The sequence below is a fragment of a genome, unplaced genomic scaffold (genome assembly GCF_019419815.1).
Source record: "Pyrus x bretschneideri cultivar Hongxiangsu unplaced genomic scaffold, Pyrus_bretschneideri_v1 Contig8, whole genome shotgun sequence".
NCBI lineage: Eukaryota > Viridiplantae > Streptophyta > Magnoliopsida > Rosales > Rosaceae > Pyrus > Pyrus x bretschneideri.
Genome location: NW_025999820.1, coordinates 6,786,181 through 6,792,323, shown reverse-complemented (window position 1 = coordinate 6,792,323; position 6,143 = coordinate 6,786,181). Strand labels below are relative to the sequence as shown.

Genomic DNA, 6,143 nt, shown 5'->3' with positions numbered 1-6,143 from the left:
TATCCGTGATGATGAATCGTTGAATACTGTTCGACTAGAAGTAATATTGCAGTGAAAAAGCAGTCAACTTTTCTTGCGTAACGTCTGCAATCTGCAACCTATAGCAATCATCAATGTGGGATGTTCTTGGTGTTAGAGAAAATCTAACGATGACTGCGTCGGATAAGTGCAAGTCGTTATTCGATTTTCGGACAAAGATGGCATAGACATCTGCAGTTGATGACAGCAGATGCAGATATGATACTCTATCAACTGCCAGCGCATTTCCATGTCCCATGTCTCGGGCAATCGACCAACAAAAGTCTATGTAGGCCACTCCTGATCGAGCAAAGCACACCGTGTCATCTCTTTGATAAAGAGCGAACGTCCTCTCAAGAAAGTATAATATAAAAAATAGTACAATGCGACTTCTATCTTGGTATTCGGTAGGGCACCAAACACAATACAAGCTCGACCTTTGGCACAATACCAAAACCTTAGCAACGATATAATCTAACCTAGTTCAATACACTACTACAATATATGCTATCACCGGCGGAGGACAAACCGACGAGAAATCAAATTTCTGTCAAAAATTTGGCACAAATCCGACATTACATAATGTAATGTCGCTTTTCAATAGCGACACTATTGCTAGGGTCGCAAAAGGGCTTCAGCGTCGCTTTTTGAGCTTAATCCGCCACTACACAGTGTCGCTTTAAAGCGACACTAACCTTAACGTCGGTTTAAAGCGACGCATACTTACACGTGCATCAACTATTTAATAATAAAGTATGCAGTATACTGTCGCTTTAAAGCGACATTATATTAAAATGAAATAAATAAAATATTCCTTAAACCGACGTTAGATAACAATTAAATAAATAAAATATAAAATCTAGTAACGGTCTTAACCGACACAATATTTGTTAATAATAATAAAAGTAGATGGACAACTGCATGCAATTTCAATTAATTCCAACCAAAATAAATTATATAATCAAAATTATAAATTTTAAGATCAAAATAAACATTAATGAAAATAAATAACAAAAACAATAGTGCCAAACTGTACATCTAACATTTCACATAAAATCCAAAAAGTCGTCCGTCGTAACAAACATTAAATCCGACATTACAAACATAACATAAAAAAACAAAAAGATAGACCAATTATACTGTCGTATTTAACCGACAAGAAAAAGAACCAATTAAACTACCCAACCGAATCTGCGCCTGAACGTCGTCCAGATCCTTCTGCTTGAGAATCTTCTCCTTGAGATCCTCCTCCTTGAGATCCTCCTTCTTGAGATCCTCCATCTGATCCAAAAATCCTCGACAAGTCCACATCAAATCCAACACCTGCAAGCATTCCAGAAAACCCCCCAACTGGAACTTCAGGAAAAGATCCACTAGGAGCAGCCATCTCAGGTCGATATACTGGCACTTGATAAGGTGGCTGCTGCATGTATGGCATGGGCGGCTGCTGCATGTATGGCATGGGCTGTGCAGGCATCGGATACACAGGATATAGAGGTTGCTGATTATGGCCAGCATACGGATATGCAGGGGAAGGCTGACTTTGGCCCGACTGTTGAGGAGGTTGACTGTGGCCTGATTGTTGGGTTCCCGGGCTATATAGTGGTTGTGGCTGAAATCTTTGAAAAAACCATGCAAACAACTGATTTTGCTTGTTCTCTAGGTCCGAAATCCGTTTATTATTATTTTCGTCTCTCATTTTCAACTCATTATTTTGAGTCATTAGCAACGCCATTGAACTCTTAGATGATCTCCTAGAGGAAATTGATGTAGAAGATGAAGAAGATGCATAAGACACCATATCAGGAGTCACACCATGACCGTATCCTCTGACTCTATTATACCTCTCAGGACCCATAGTATCAACATAAACTTGGGTCCTAAGATCTTCATTATCGTCTTGGCCCGACTCAATCAATGATTGCAGGTTGCTCTCCATTGTTGACTTGCATTACAATTTTTAAAAACAAAAATTCAATCGTAAAACAGAAAAATAAGCTATAGATAATAAATACTAATAAAATCAAATACTAACACGAAAAAATCAATTACCCCTGTACGCTCCGATGTTTCATCAATCCATGTTTTATCTTTTCGTGTATGACATTCACGAAAAAAGGTTACAGGATCTGCTTCTTTCCCATACTTCTTCCGCTTTATCAAAAATAAAATTTCATACAAACAAATTAAGCAAACCTCATACTAAAAATGAATATAATTATTTAAAATTAATCATCTCTTGAAAATGTACAATCCATACATATTCTTCCCGCACTCTTGCAAAGGATTTTGTACCAGTAGTATGGTTCATTGATTTCAATCCCCGATTAATCTTATTTTTTTCAGCAACCTCCTGAAAAAAAACGAACGAAAAAAGAAAAGATTATATTAGGCAACTTTAAAGTTATAACGAAATAAATCATGTAAGGTTTACCTTTGTTTTGTCTCTATTCCAATATGCCAACAAATCATTCCACTGGGTAGGAATCACATTAGGAGGAGGCTCGCTGCGCACCTGTTCTGCTCTTTTAGTATAATACTTTTTTTTTAACTTATTTCTAAACTCTTTGTGCGCATGCTCCGCAATCTTAAGCGTCATATGACGGATCAAAGACATTTTTACTATATCTGCATCTTCAAAAAAGATACTTCCCTACATACATAAAAACAAAAAACAAAAAAAATCACGCTAGTCAAATATTATTACAATCATTGACCTATTCTTCTATTTTCAACTAAAAATAAAAACATCTATATATACCTTTATTCTATTCCAGAAAGCTTCCTTATCTTCTTCCGTAACCTTACGCCAATCTTTCTCCAACGGCAGATTTCTATAGTCCCTAACCTCCGCTGCTACATGTTTTGAAAAAGCACTAGCATTATCACTAATGCATTTTCCGGACGAATCAAACGAACAAAGCTGTTTCGTCCATTTAGGAATTGAGGGTCCACGCCTCCGTTGAGATGTACCTTGTTAATACAAACACACAATTAAAAACTAGGAAACAAAGCTGTTTCGTTAGGCATTCCCGCTAAACACTTGATCTGATACAATCTTACAACTGCTTCCAATTTCTTAAACTCCTTACAACCTGGGCACAAATCTTGATCTGCCTCTTCAAGCAACTTAAAAAAAGTCTGCACCTCTTCTGGACGTCCTTCCCCAATAGGGGGTTCAGTAGATGGCCCAACACCTTCTTCTGTTAATGGTTGGACAAATACATCATTAAGAAAATCATGCATGCCAATCACCTCATCTCCTGTTTCTTCTTCTCCAATTCCCACATTTTGCTCTCCAATGTTTTGCTCGCCATGATGTCGCCAACAAGCGTTTTTATAATCTTTATCCATATCATACAATATGAGATGTTCAACAATGGTGTTCCTAACAAAAGAATATCGATTACAACATCTTTTGCAAGGACATCTAAACTTATCAGGACCAACACCATTTGCAACTGCTTGATCCAAAAACAAATTAATTTCAGTTGTATACGCTTCAAAATTTCGGGGTATTGTCAACCAACTCTTGTCCATATTTTACCACTTTACGAAGGTAAAATATTACGTTGACACTAAGATGCCTACAATCTTTCAATCCCTATCATGTAGGCATAACTATCAAAATTTTCAATTTCTATCTTTCACCCCTCGAACTCTATCACGATTGCAATCTTTTAATTTTCAACACCTATTATAGTAAAAACAAATTAAAATAACAACAAAAAGTTGTCAAAATTATGCTCATCTAATCCATTCTAATAAATAACAACCAAAAGTTATCAAACTTATCAAAATAACAACAAATTCAAATAACAATTAGAGTGCAAAAAAAATTAATTAATATATTCTTATATTCCTAAATATTATAAGTTTAGGTTATATTCTTATATGAAAGGTTATATTCTTATATGAAAGGATATTCTTATATTATAAGTTTAGGTTATATTCTTATGAAAGGTTATATTCTTATATTCTTATATTCCTAAATATTATAAGTTTAGGTTATATTCTTATTAGAGTGCAAAAAAAAAAAAAAAACATAATATATTATAATATTACTCAATATTATAAGTTTATGTTATATTTAATATTGTTAATTTAACATAAATGCTTATAAATATTATTCATTCCAGCTTCTCATAACAATTCAAATTATGTTCATCTAATCCATTCTAGTAAATAACAACAAAAAATTATCAAAATAACAACAAAATAAAATAACAATTAGAGTGCAAAAAAAAAAAAAAAATTAACATAATATATTCTTATATTACTCAATATTATAAGTTTATGTTATATTTAATATTGTTAATTTAACATAAATGCTTATAAATATTATTCATTCCATCTTCTCATAACAATTCAAATTATGTTCATCTAATCCATTCTAGTAAATAACAACAAAAAATTATCAAAATAACAACAAATTAAAATAACAATTAGAGTGCAAAAAAAAAAAAAAAACATAATATATTCTTATATTACTCAATATTATAAGTTTATGTTATATTTAATATTGTTAATTTAACATAAATGCTTATAAATATTATTCATTCCATTTTCTCATAACAATTCAAATTATGTTCATCTAATCCATTCTAGTAAATAACAACAAAATATTATCAAAATAACAACAAATTAAAATAACACTTAGAGTGCAAAAAAAAAAAACATAATATATTCTTATATTACTCAATATTATAAGTTTATGTTATATTTAATATTGTTAATTTAACATAAATGCTTATAAATATTATTCATTCCATTTTCTCATAACAATTCAAATTATGTTCATCTAATTCATTCTAGTAAATAACAACAAAAAATTATCTAAATAACAACAAATTAAAATAACAATTAGAGTGACAAAATTAATTAATTCGACTAAATTTTTATTAATTTAACAAAAATAGTAGAATTTTATCTAAGTGCTTAAATTATAATTTTTAAATAAATAAACTTGTGTATTATACAATTTAAAAATTAAAGAAGTTAGGGATACAAACCTGATTTGTTGAAGAATTTCGACGTCAACAATTCTTTATGTACTCAACCAACTCCAATAACTTTCCTACAAAAATAAATTGTAACTAAAAATTAAACATAAGAGGAGAAAATAAAAATATTATAAGCAAGAAAAACTTACTGTTGTGAAGAGGAACAAATGAATTTTGAAAACCAAAGGAGAAAGCTGAAAGAGAGAATAGAGGAACAAATGAAGTTTGAAAACCAAAGGAGAAAGCTGAAAGAGGAACACGGGAGACTTTGTAAAAATTGGAAGAACGAATAAGAAAAGTGCAAGAGAAGAAAAAGAAAACACGGGGGAGAGGATATAAAGAGCAACAATGTGTCGCTTACAACCGACACTGGTTTTCAAAATATATGTCGCTCAAAACCGACGCAGGATTTAAAATATTAAAAACAAGAATTAGTGTCGCCTAGAAGCGACACCAATAGTTTATGTCGCTTAAAAGCGACACTATTTTATTTAAAGCGACGCCAGTGCTTAAAAATATTAAAATATATGTCGGTTATAAGCGACACTAAATTTTTACGTCGGTTTAAAAGCGACATAGAAATTTTATGACGCTTATAAGCGACACTAAATACGACGTCATCTTCAGTGAGTGTCGCAAATCTCTTTTTCGCCACTATATAATATTAAACCGACGCAAGAAGTGACACTATTAGGTCCTTTTGTAGTAGTGATAGTGTACTTTAAGATAGTTGATCAAAGTATGTTGATTCTAACTTTATTGATAATCTAGTAGTAATGAAGTTGGCTTAAACAATACAATTTCTTACATGTAAAGTTCGATACTCTTTCTCTGTAATTTCGATTAGATTAAATATTCTCCGATAAAAAAATAGAAATAGTAATTTTGTGGAAATTTCTTGTATCTTTCCAACCAGGATTCCAATTCCTGCGTCAAACTCAAGCGAATAATGTTGTTTTACGCAAGCTTTTTCCACGTAATGACATGTTTAACCCCACCCCTAGCGACAAAACAATGTATAATTATTAATTTTCAACGACCAATGGGGAAGCGACAAGGACATTTCCGGAAACTCAGAACACACACTCCAACGAATTACATCGTTTTAAAGTCGGAAGCTTT

At 32.1% G+C, this 6,143-nt stretch overlaps 1 long non-coding RNA gene across 1 annotated transcript; it reads right to left on the bottom strand.

The window, feature by feature from the left end:
• Positions 1–3,189: 3,189 nt before the first annotated feature.
• LOC125473048 lies at positions 3,190–5,491 on the bottom strand. The gene is made up of 3 exons (XR_007254968.1): positions 5,171–5,491; positions 5,031–5,095; positions 3,190–3,712 (listed from the first exon to the last, which is right to left on the bottom strand). It is a non-coding gene; the product is annotated as an uncharacterized LOC125473048 (long non-coding RNA).
• Positions 5,492–6,143: the final 652 nt, after the last annotated feature.